This window comes from Clinocottus analis, unplaced genomic scaffold (genome assembly GCF_023055335.1).
Source record: "Clinocottus analis isolate CAN_PGR_092001 unplaced genomic scaffold, fCliAna1.0.p SCAF_11, whole genome shotgun sequence".
NCBI lineage: Eukaryota > Metazoa > Chordata > Actinopteri > Perciformes > Cottidae > Clinocottus > Clinocottus analis.
The window spans coordinates 11,365,662-11,378,349 of NW_027175832.1; positions in this window are offsets into that span (position 1 = coordinate 11,365,662).

The window sequence follows — 12,688 nt, forward strand, 5'->3', positions numbered from 1 at the left end:
AAAAATAATAGCATTAAAAAAAAAAATAACGATATAAAAATAAAGAATTTCCCCTGTGTTCCTGTAGCTACATAAATAAAATGAATCAGCATTACTATCATTACGTTTTCACACACATTCGGCATCTGCATATGAGTTTACATGAGTTATAAAAACATCAACAACCCTGTGGTATTCCGTAGATATCAGGGAAACTGACAGGTGTAACTGAACTCTGCTGAACCTCATCAAGAGAGGCTCCACGGCTCCGCGTTGCTGAAGTCCACGCGTGAGAGACACCACGGCTGCAATACAGCAGAATCTCGCTGCGAACCAACAGCGTCGCCCTGTGCTGTCGGACCGGGCTGTCCAGTCCAAGTACCGGCTTCCCCGTGTGGAGATCCAACGCCTTGTCACACTAGTGTCGCCACACACCCAGAGGCCAATCCGCTGCAATGTTGCCCTCAACCTGCGTTTTTACGCAGTGGGGAGCTTCCTGGAGGTGGTGGGGTACGGCACCGGCCTCAGCAAGGCATCGGTTTCACGGAGTGTGGCAGCCGTGACACCGATCCTCCTGCGCCATGCGGACACACATCACAATGCCCACCACACGGGACGAGGTCCGCCAGGTCCACCATGGATTTCATGCCATGGCTGAGATCCCCGGGTGATTGGTGTCGTGGATGGCACACACACGCGCGCTTTCCGTAATTGCACCTGTGTGTGGGGACCACAGGGTGTTGTGGGTGATTTATGCGCTGATAAAGTAGTGGGTGATCGATTAACCTGGCATCGATTGATTTAGTTTCATCACCACGGCGGTGAACAGCTCCCACTAAAAGCGTCTTAGGAAGCTTCTTTGGCGAGATCTTAAGAAAGCAGTTAAGAACGCATCTGGGAAACACTCGTATCTTAGCGCTCCTTCTTAGCGAACCCTTCTTTCGAGCCTTCTTAAGTCCTTAAGAACGATCGAATGTGGGAAACGCAGACAATAACCATATAAGCATTTTGGGGGAATGGCTTTGTAGAAAGACCTAAAGGGACAGGACGACTTTCTGTCTACATTTGGAAACTTTTGGAGCTAATGCTGCTCGCTACTTTCATTGGGAAAGAGTTGGGAACACTGGAATATGTTTTCAGGCTGGATACTTTTGTTTATCAAGCGTCGTTAGCTAGTTTCTCAACATTACCACATCTAGCTTTAATCTGCAAAATATACTTAACAATATAAACAGGTTGTTTTATTGAATTCTCAACTAAGTGTGACTGCAGTGGGGCATCATAGTTTGACTCAAACAGATGAGCTAGCCAGTACGTTGTGGGGGGTCGGCAGTGAGAACAGGTTGCAGAACCAAACTTGTGCCCCACCTGAATCCGCACACAAGAAAATGTCCATAAATCTGTTATGTGATGCTCTCGACCGTGAGTGCACTCCTGTGGGTCTTAAGCAATACCTCCGTCTGGCATGTTACACTAGGAAATGCCAGATTCCAAGAAACAAGACAGCAAGTCTGGAGAAACTGACTTTTTATAAGTCATATTTCATCAGAATGTACTCCTATCTTGGGGTGTGGAAAACTCCAGCACTGATACTGGTGTAAGGAATGCCGCTTCCCTGGACGTGTTCTGCATTCGAAGGCTCACAAGCCACTAGAATATAATCAGTGACTAAATCTAATAGGCACTTCAAACATGACAACATAAACATTCAATATAGGCCGCTTTTGTGTTTCCTGTTGCAGTGCTTGTTGATGCAGTAACTGAAGTAACAGAAGGGCAATGAAAAGATCTCCTCCCAGTTGCTCATGCCTCTGACTCACACTGAGTAACTGCATGCATGTGTCAGCTTTAGTACGACTACATGCACAGCCCAGCTTTGGTTCTGTGGGATTTAGATGCTGTAACCTCGTAATCATGGATGCTGTCAGCTGACTCCTTTCTATCAATAGAACATACGTTTTGAGTAGAACCACTGATGGGATCCAGAGGAATGTTTGAAGTAAAGCCCTCAATGTTTTACAGTCCATCACGCGTGACATTTATAGTGCTTAACCCAGATCATGGTCGGGCGAAGCACTGACGCTTTTTTTTTAATAGTTTTAATAGCCAGTTCTCCTATCCGGGCCATCAGGCCACTGGAATAGAATATTAGTCATCATGTGAAGACTCATACATCCTGTCACTGTCAACCTGTCACTGTCAACCTGGAAAGCAACAGTTTCTTCTAAAAGATAACTGGTGCTGATGTTTCAAAATAAGCTTGAGTACACTTCCTGCTGCTTTGAAGGTGTTTCCAGACTATTGCAACCCTTTAAATGAATGAAGATAAAGGAAGCTGAAAACAATCAAAAACACTTCTACCTTACATCTGACAGTTGCTAATTTGATCTGTTTTGTAATGTGTTACAAAAATGGTGTTACTTATTGTATGTTATGTAATATATTGTTTGAGGCGTTATTTACAATATTGTTTTATAAGGTGTTATTTAATGTATTGTTTGATAAGGTGCGCCATGTGAAGTGAATGAAGTAAAATGTACCTCCATTTCAGTCATATTCTCAAGATGACATGAGTTTTTTCTACATTGTTTAAAATTGTGTTTATTTGCGGGTTTTTGACAGTTAAAGTGTCTCTTTATGACATTCAGAGCAATGATGAAGCATCATACCATTGGTTTCTATATGGACATCTAGTAGTCATGTGCAGTTGTTCAGAGAGTGAGGTCTCTCTCCCTCTGTGTGTGTCTTCATCAGAGCTTCTCTCTGTTTACATTCCTTTTAGTGCAAGTGAGCGCATGTGAGCGCGGCAGCGCCCCACTGGCTAGCGTCGTCGTCGAAGAGTAGCGCGAGGCCTATTCAGATAAACTCTGTCAGCGCTGCTGCTGTTTGCTGTTTTAACCAAATATCATTGTGAGCACCTTAACAGTGTGTTTAAGTGATAATAATGCTGCTGATTTAAATCAGGCTTTAGTGGCATTGCAGTATTAACGATTGACCCTAGACTCGTGACCCCCGTATTTTATGGCTCGGACCCAGGTCTCCACAGACCCTGGAGCAGCCCGACAGTTCCCACACCTGTTGCATGTGGTTCTCCAGGGATTGATGCAAGTGTCAGACCGACCTGGAGCAAAGCGTTGTTATTATCCGTTGATCCATTCTTACTGTGATCTACTGAGTCATCATTACACCACTACCATCACTGATCTGTTCCCGTCTGCCTGGCTCTCTCTCACGACTGTGGCTCAGTGGTGAGCAGGATCGTCTTTCAATCAGAGGATCGGCAGTCCGATCCCCGGCGTCACTAGCCCATGTCGATGTGTCCTTGAGCAAGACATTTAAACCTAAATTGCTGCTCCTACAGAGTATGATTGGTTAATAATCCTGATGTGGCACCTTGCATGGTGGCTCCTCCCATCAGTGTGTGAATAGGTGAATGATGTCATGTAGTGTTAAAGCGCTTTGAGTGGTTGGAAGACTAGAAAAGCACTATACAAGTACAGGTCCATTTACCATTTACACCCACCCACACAGATTAGTAATCACATACCTCTTGACTGCATCAGATAAACATGACCCCAGTCGTGCCTGAACAGGCCATACGTGCAGTATTCTCACAGAAACACAGCACTATGTGGAAGCAAGAGAGGGTCACGGTGGAATGATGTTTTTTTCTTCTTTTTTTAAATCAAATATGGCCCTTATACATGTAGGTTTTTCAAAGATTCCTACTTTACTATCATCAGGACACAAGCTTGTAAAACAGGCAGATTTACAGATGATCTGTGAGGTAGGCTACTGTATTTTATTTTTTTCAAAGTAAAGGCATGGAAGTAATGACCTTTTTTTTCATTTCATGGAACCTATTTATATTAAGGTATTAAGTCATATATATTATGACTTAATACCATGGCTGCATAATAAACTACTATAATTGTCTTGTGAGTAACACACCAAAGTGTTCTCAAACTGTAAAGAGGAAGGGGTTGTAGAATGATATTAATTACTGCTAAATGATTGTTCCTTATTCAGGAACAATCATTTCTCAACGGTTGTCGTGCAGAAACACTCCAAGCTCACAGAAAACAAGGCCTGGCCACGTCATATGACGTGGCCAGGCGACTGTGGCTCAGTGGTGAGCAGGGATTGTCTTTTAATCAGGATCAGCGGTTCGATCCTCGGAGCCACTAGCCCATGTCGATGTGTCCTTGAGCAAGACACTTAACCCTAAATTGCTCCCGTAGCTGCGCAATCTAACAAAGACGGTTTTGATGAGCTTGACTGTTTTTTGAGGGTGTAATTGCAGTATATTGAAAGAATACCAGCAAGTTGCATTATAATAATTGTCCAAATCCCTGTACTGAGAAGAGTAGAAAGTGAACAACTTCTCCCAGGAGTCATGTTACACTGCAAATCGCAGCTGGAGCACATAAACACCCGCAATACTGCAGAGTTGGTTGTTACGGGAACACAAGTCCTAACATTTCCCACAAAATACAAAAGCTAAAAGAGGGGGAAAAAAGAGGGCTGAAGAGTAATTATGTCATCAAGCTGAAACAATATGTTTTCATTTTTCAAGGTTCCTTGGAAAGTTGACACATTTATCTCATGCTGACTGTAAATATGAATCTGGGCCTTCACATCCATGACGTTACTAATAGTGAGGGCTTGACCTTGTACGAAACTATTCGCCTGTTCTGGCCTCTCCAGTCACTTTGAGATCTTACTGAAGCACTTTGTGGTCTTGCCCCAACTCTTAGTGCTGATTTACGAATCATCAGCATGTGCCAACGCTCACACTGCTGTTGTATAAACATCTGCTTTTTGACACAGTCTCTTGCTGACCAAACACTATCTCTCTCTCTCTCTCTCTCTCTCTCTCTCTCTCTCTCTCTCTCTCTCTCTCTCTCTCTCTCTCTCTATATATATATATATATATATATATATATATATATATATATATATATATATATATATATATATATATATATATATATATTACTGTTCTTTCTATTCCATGATAGTTCAATTCAATTTGAGATATCTGTCTCTGAAATTTCTTCAGTATAATGCAGGTTCAATTTTAAATCAGTTTGTGGCGTAATAAAGAAAAATGGGGGGAGGGGTAGAAATAACCTTACATCAAGGTACTTTTTTGATTACCTGGTACATGTAACTGTACAAGCCTTTCAAAACTAAAGTACTGTTCCCCATGCACTACAGAACTATTTTCCAATAAATTCTATTCAATTCATTTGATCTAGCCCAAAATCACAAATTCCAAATAATCCTCAGGGCTTTACAATCTGTACACATACAACATCCTCTGACCTTTGACCCTCACATTGGTTCAGGATGAACTCCCAAAAAAAACTTTAACAGGAAGAAAAAGGGAAGAAACCTTCAGAAGAGCAACAGAGTAGGATCCTCTATCAGGATGGACAGACGTACAATAGAGGTCATATGAGCAGAATGCCCAATGTAACAGAGATATAACACATTCAATGCGTATGACAGATATTATTCCTACAATGAGATAATTAGGATGATGAAAAAATTACAACCAGTAGGACCAGGTCCAAATAAAACCATGATCTTTGTAAACATATGTGGAGAGAAAGCACGACTACAGCTATAGAGCTACACCTTCATGACTAAATGTTTGTCCTCTACTATCAACAACAATGTACGTTACACTATTTATAATAATCCCTCCAAAATCTCTTTTAAATTAAACTTTAATTTTGTATGTAGTTTAACCAATAAGCATTTTTTTCCTCTCACATTGTTTCTTTTTTACTGTTTTATTAGATGCCTTATTGCGTACAGTATTCTCCTGAGAAATACATCCTTCCTGTTAATAAAGTTGTGGCGCCTCATTTATTCTAACCCTCAGGTTGGGAACCACTAAAGACACTCGGCCTTAAAAAACTGTAAATGGATGATGGATGGAAACAAACTCACTTATGCACCTCATCGTTAGGTGTGTGAAAAGATAAATAATAAACGTATCGTTTTTACAATGTAGTTTTTGTCACGCGTCAAATTTTGTGAGCTGTGTTCTTCAAATCAAACTCATTTTGCGATGTTTAATGCTGTCGCAGTTTCAAACGGTCAACATTGTGATCCACATTTGATGGAGATGTTGGCTTTGCTCTTCTTCTGTTACTTCTCTGCATCTTTGGTGGATGTTCGGTTCTTCTGGATTGACTGATGCTCACTCTCTCACAAAGCAGTCAGGATGTTATGAGAGCTCTGCTTGTCTAAACAACGCTCCAGTCCAACTTCAACACCAGACATCTGCTCCACAACATAAGAAAACATGAAAAATGTGTGGGAAGCCCCCTCAACATACCATCTGACGATGTACACAATCATAAGAGGCATTCCTCTCTGTCTAAGTTGTGAAATGCACTAAGAGCATTTTACATTTTACATTCATGTGTCTGAGAGAAGTTTGACCAAGGTCTTGAAGGCAGAGTCCAAGGAAACGTTAAAGTGATTGACGTAAGATTTGGGAAACTTTACACTCGGGAATCCATCTTTTTTAGTTTCATGCACAGCTAAGTGGGAATGAACCAATGCTGAAGCCAGCTAGAAAAGCAAAATAATGTATGTAAATGTAAAATAATCACGATTCCTCTGTTGTTCTCCTGTATTGATGTAAAAGAAGTTTCTTGGATTTGGTAGAGGCCTATATATATACAGGCCTATATATATTAAAAAAAAAGTTGGATCTGTTGAAATAAATCTCTTTTTTTAAGTGAATCATTACTCCAGGGAAATAAGAAAGGCATTGCTTCTTTTTTAAGTCCGGACATTAAAACACCAAAGATCCTCTACGTTCTCATTATTGATCATCTGGTTGGATGCACAGACCGCTAGTCCGAGACCACCTTCATGACAAATGTGTTTTTGGAGTTATTGTTAAAAGAGGCGTGACTGAATCCAACCACTGTACAATAATAAAGCTGAATATCCCAGAGGGATGAATCCCTACAACATGGGGATGGAACCTGCCGTCTCCTGTGATCACGCGCACCGTTACTCTGTGTGTGCTGCTCTCTAGTGGCTGCTTGCTAAAATGAACTGGGATGTGAGTCTAACAGGTGCACAATGAGAGACACACAGTGTCCCAAACCCACTGTGGCATGTTGTGTTTGCCCCAAGCCTTTTGTCTTTAATCTTGTTCAAAGGCTGTGTGTATAGCAGCGCCCAACGAGCATTCGCCCCTTCAGCTGAAACGACTTCACAAAATTAAGTAAAGACAACAAAATGTAACGAAACTAGATATAAAGTAAACATAATTTGAGCTATATTTAGTTAACCTCAGTTTATAAGATATAGTTTAAGTACCAACTTGTCAGATTTTTTTACACCCGACGTTCTGTCACATGATGCTACCTCATGTCATCATGTTCTCATGTCCTCACGTCTTCATGTCCTCACGACTTCATGTCCTCACGTCATCATGTCCTCATGTCCTCACATTGTCATGTCCTCACGTCATGTCATCACGTCATCGCGTCTTCATGTCCTCACGTCATCATGTAATCTTGTCCTCACATCATCATGTCGTCATGTCCTCACATCGTCATGTCCTCACATCATGTCCTCACATCATGTCCTCACATTATGTCATCACGTCGTCATGTCCTCACATCGTCATGTCCTCACATCATGTCATCACGTCGTCATGTCCTCGTGTCCTCAGGTCCTCATGTGCTCACGTCATCATGTCCTCATGTCATCATGTCCTCATGTCATCATGTTAACCTCGGCCTCCATGGGTCCTCATGTGAAGCGAGAGGTCAGAGTTGATTTTTTTTACCATGTAACTTCCTGAATGTGTCTGTTTATTCCAAACGAGGAGCTCAGTCTAACCAAGTTATTTTTGTTGCATAGTAAAAATTGACACATGACACGTTGTATGTAAGGATTCAGACTGGAAAAGCAGCTCCCCCCAACCGCTCTGCCTCCGCCACACCCTAAATACAATAGTAGTGTGTACATGCTCAACCTTCTCACTCCAAGGCCCAGCTGGCCGCTGTTCGATTCCCATTGCATCCAAAAGGAGAATAACCAACTGCTTTAAAGCAGGGATTCAATGTCCAGATTGGACAATAAATGTAATAATCTGTCTCAGGCTGCAGAGACAGAGCTTCAGTGGGGTTAAGCAATAAGGAGGCCCATTGAAGGGCCACGCACATACTCATAGTGCTGTTAATTCTATCACTCATGTTCAGATGATGCGATTTAGCTTTAAATGGATGTGGGCTACCAGAATAAATTCTAAAATAACATTTACTAGAAATGCTTGAAAGCCTTTATAACACAAGTCACCTAATGAGTCAAGTTACAGCTCAGCTTTAATCAGGCTTACCCCTCTCCCTGTCTCTTCCTCAAACACACACACAGTAACCCTGTGTGCTTTCTCCATCGGGAAAGTGTGCCAGTGCCCCTTGGTTTCCATGGCGACCATAAAACCCTGTCACCACATTAATCTGGAGCTACATCCCCCGGCAACGAGAAACACTAATGGAGAAGCAGTCGAGATGAATGACCCATCTCTGTATCTCTGAGTTTGTCCCTCCCTCACACACACACACACACACACACACACACACACACACACACACACACACACACACACACACACACACACACACAGGTAAGGGCACGTTCATACTATGAAACAGCCTTGCCCTACTACTCATTATAGGGGTCTTATAAAAAATGTTCCCTTGGGGATTAATAAAGTACATATCTATCTATCTTACTTTTTAATTGAGAGATTCTAAATCTCAATGGGACCATCCCGACCCAGCACAATCAATCATTGTTCAAACCTACAGAACTTCATTTTGAAATGACCAGAGATGTCTGAAAGCTTTTATGGAAACCCAACTAATATTTTTGCAAGATTATTCCAGTTTGGACCTCTTGTTACCTAAAATTCATGCATACAAACAACACTTTATACTTTATGTAAACCAAAACATTTCAAGAGCTCGTCTCTTTGGGGATTTTTTTGGAAAATGAACAAACTATCAAAACATACACAGACCCTGTAGCTTCAACTGGACTTTGAATCCAGGTCAGTTCTACTTCTTGGTCCTTTCACGGTAGACTGAGGACAGACTGAACGCTACAGTGACTCACTATCGCCTCTACGGGTACAAAGTGGTACTACAAGTCAGGACCGGCCGCAGCTAACTGGTTAGCATGCTAATTTCAGTAGCTATCTCTGCAACACAATACATGGACATCTTTGACAAAGTGTCACAACCCGGCTCCAGGGCTACGACAAAAGAGGGAGACAAACGAGCAGCTGCTAAACAAAAGCACTTTATTTTAACAATCACATAAATAGAACTAAGTCAAATAAAGGTAAAGGAACAAAGAGACAAATCACAAGATAACTGGTGGCAGTGTCTGTGACACACTGGATGTTCTTTCCTCAGCGCAGAGACAGACCCCAGGCTACCAAATGCAGACAGTCTTATATCGTCAGGCCACTCCAACTCAGATGTTCCTCATTCAGGCTGACGACACTCCAAAACCGCACCTGTGATTCAAAACAGTGACACCGAGGGTACGGGAAGAGGAGGGTCGTCACAAACACACAGTAAACTCTTCACATTCTGAGCTGGTATTGCATGAGCATGCAACACTGTATTCAGGTAGTTTGGAGCACAGTAGAATTAATGTTCCATTCAGTCAGCAGGGAAAAGGGTTTTCTCTTTCCAAGCCTGTTGTTATTGTGCTTGTAAGAGAGTTGTCAGGATCTGATCAGGCAGAAAGTATGAATTAGTCACTGACCTATTACAACACTTACTGTGGTTTTTTTATGATATACAGCAGTGGGCCGGCCCTGTGTTTTGCCTCTCACACGCCATGTTGGCGGCCTGTAGGATTAGATCAGAGCATGTCCATGGGATGGAGCAAGACCCTCTTTCTGTGCATGGGATGGAGAAAGATTCTGAAAAAAGAAATGTAACTCCTGCCCCCTTGTTCTGACGTGGCTCGTAGTAGCAACCGCATCAGCAGTGACATCCAGCTTGCATGGTTTTTGACACTTTGTTTCCAAAAACAGGGATGCTGTCTCTGTAGCCTGGTTTTCCACTGTTGCTAGGTAACAGTGTGGGGGTTTGCCCACATAACAACACAGAGCCTCGGAAGCTGTGTGTGTGTTTGCGTGTGCGTGTGTGTGTGAGTGTGTGTGCATGTGCGTGTGCGTGTGCTTGTGTGTGTGTGTGTCATGGCAGAGAAACAGCTCTGTCTTTCAGTGAAGCAGGCGCACACTTACTGACTCTCGACACGTTTCCTGTTCCCTTCCCTCTGTCCATCTGTGGAAACCACCCTGGCCACTTTCAGTGTTTAAGATTTTTAGAGAAGAGCGTTTGAGGTGTTTTTTTAAAAAACAGAACATGGAGCTGAATAGCCTCTAACAAAGAAATGTATGTCAAAGTTTTTACTGGCTTAAAATTCTCCTCCAGCCCCAAAACAGGGGAACATTGTTGAAATGACCAAATGGAACCTTGGCTGAGCCTCTGATTTAAACACGTTTCAACGTGTCCCGTGGCCGTGCAGACTGAGAACACCCAAAAGCTTCCACAGTCACGGAGTGGAGCTCGGTTATAACTCACTCCAGTTCCCACATCCAGTCTATGTCTAGAGCAGGGGTCACATGGGTAATAAATGTATACATTTGACTATGAGCTTAAGATTTAAGGATAAAAGAAAATAAATAAATACATGTGCATATACATTTATTTTGGACCAAAAGTATTGGTTTGCTAACCCTGTTTTTTTTTTTTTTTTTTATCTTTCTGATGATCAAAAATACATACAGTTATGTTTCCTTTTAAAAGAAGATATCTGTGTCTTTATGAGGTGGCTTAAACCTAATTTACTGTGAAGAGGAAGTTTCTTTTGAAAAGACAGTGTATGTAACAAGTGCATACTGACACACTGTCCCTGTCCAAAACTAATGTTGAAGGGGACCGTATAGTTTGAATCTTTGTGCCACTGACCACACATTAGTATTTGATGAGTCCGGAGTTGGAATGGGTTTTTTAGGTACATTACTCAATTTACCGTCCATGCATTACATAGAATAGGTCAACATGTTGCCTTATGAACAGTCCTGTGCATCTACCTTCTGATTTACCCAATGATCCAGGTTACCAAAAGACATCTAAGCCAATCAGGGGGTATTTTAGCTCAAATCTATACTCCCAATGATAACTGATAATGATTATTTAACTGGCTAATAACATTCAAAGCTGGGGTATTGTGACCACTCTGGCAGCAGTATTTTGTAAACGCTGGAAACGTTCCAGAAATTTATTTCTGGTGCAGTCCACTGAATAAGGAGTGACACTAGTTGGCTGTAAACAAGGGCATGAGAAAGGGTTTTTGTTTTAAAATTAAACCCCTCGATTTCCAGCCTCCTCAAACTAGTGCACATGGCATAGGGACTGGAGTCTGCTTTGTGTATTCCCTGAGTGCTTTAACTCTAAAGACCTTCATTTATATTTGCCTTGGCGTGCTGTAAGTAATGTGACAGAGGAGAGGTCTGATGTGCACAGTGGACAGATATCTGTTTATCGTCACTTTAATGGCAAAACTTTGTATTTGCAACATTTTATTTCCAAGACGGACATGAGGCTGAGGTCACATATTGAATTAATCTGATTTGTGTCCATTAGTGGTGAAATGATTCACATAAGAAGATGGCCAAGATGCATACTGTTCGTCAACCTTTCCCTTCCTTTGTTGTGACTTCCTCTCTCCCCCTCTGCGTTCACACAGTAATTGATTTCAGAGCTGAGCGTGAACTCACTTATATTTTCCCTCTGAAGCATCTATCTTCCCCAAGGAGGCATATGTGATCACATTTGCTTTGGTTCAGCTCTCTGTAACACAAACTCACAGGAGAATGCAGACAGCCGTACACACCGGTGCATGGTGATTAACTCGAAGACAGAGGCACTTCTATCAGGAGAGTAGAAGGCTCTTCATGGATGGCCTCTTTCTCATTGGTGTCATTCATTTTATTTTTAAGCGATGAGGAACAATCTTTATCAAAGTCAGTTTTATTTGTCAATTCTTCCATTTGTGCCAACAAAAGGATATTCAAAATTGTGTCTCTCTTCTATCCGACATGAAGTGAATGTACATGTAATAAAATGCCAAAACAGTTCTAAAATTAAGCAATAGAACAACATGTATTAGGAAACTATAGGTATGTGTTATAGCAGAAGTTCAGCAGCAGAGGACATGAGTCTAGATGTGGGAGTGATGAGGGAGTGGGATGGTGGGGAGAGCGTTCAGACTCCTAACAGGTTAGTGGATGAAGCTGTTTGACAGCCTGGTGGTGCGAGCACAGAGGTTCTGGTATCTTCTACCAGATGGCAGGAGGCTGACGACACCGTGTGAGGGGTGGTAGGAGTCATTCACATTTATGGTCACTTTGCGGGTGAGGCGGGTGTCATATATGTCCTGCTGTTATGTTGGCTAAGTAACAATGGATGAGGAAGAATCTTCATACTGTTTGGGTGTTAATGAGCAGAAAAAGGGCTGTCATTTTTAAATTGTGAATGCTCAAGCTATAATGCAAATACCACTGACTGTGCAAAAGTTAAAGGCGGGGTAGATCATCTTGAGAAGGCAAAAGTAAGCTAAATTATGTGTTGTAATGATCCAA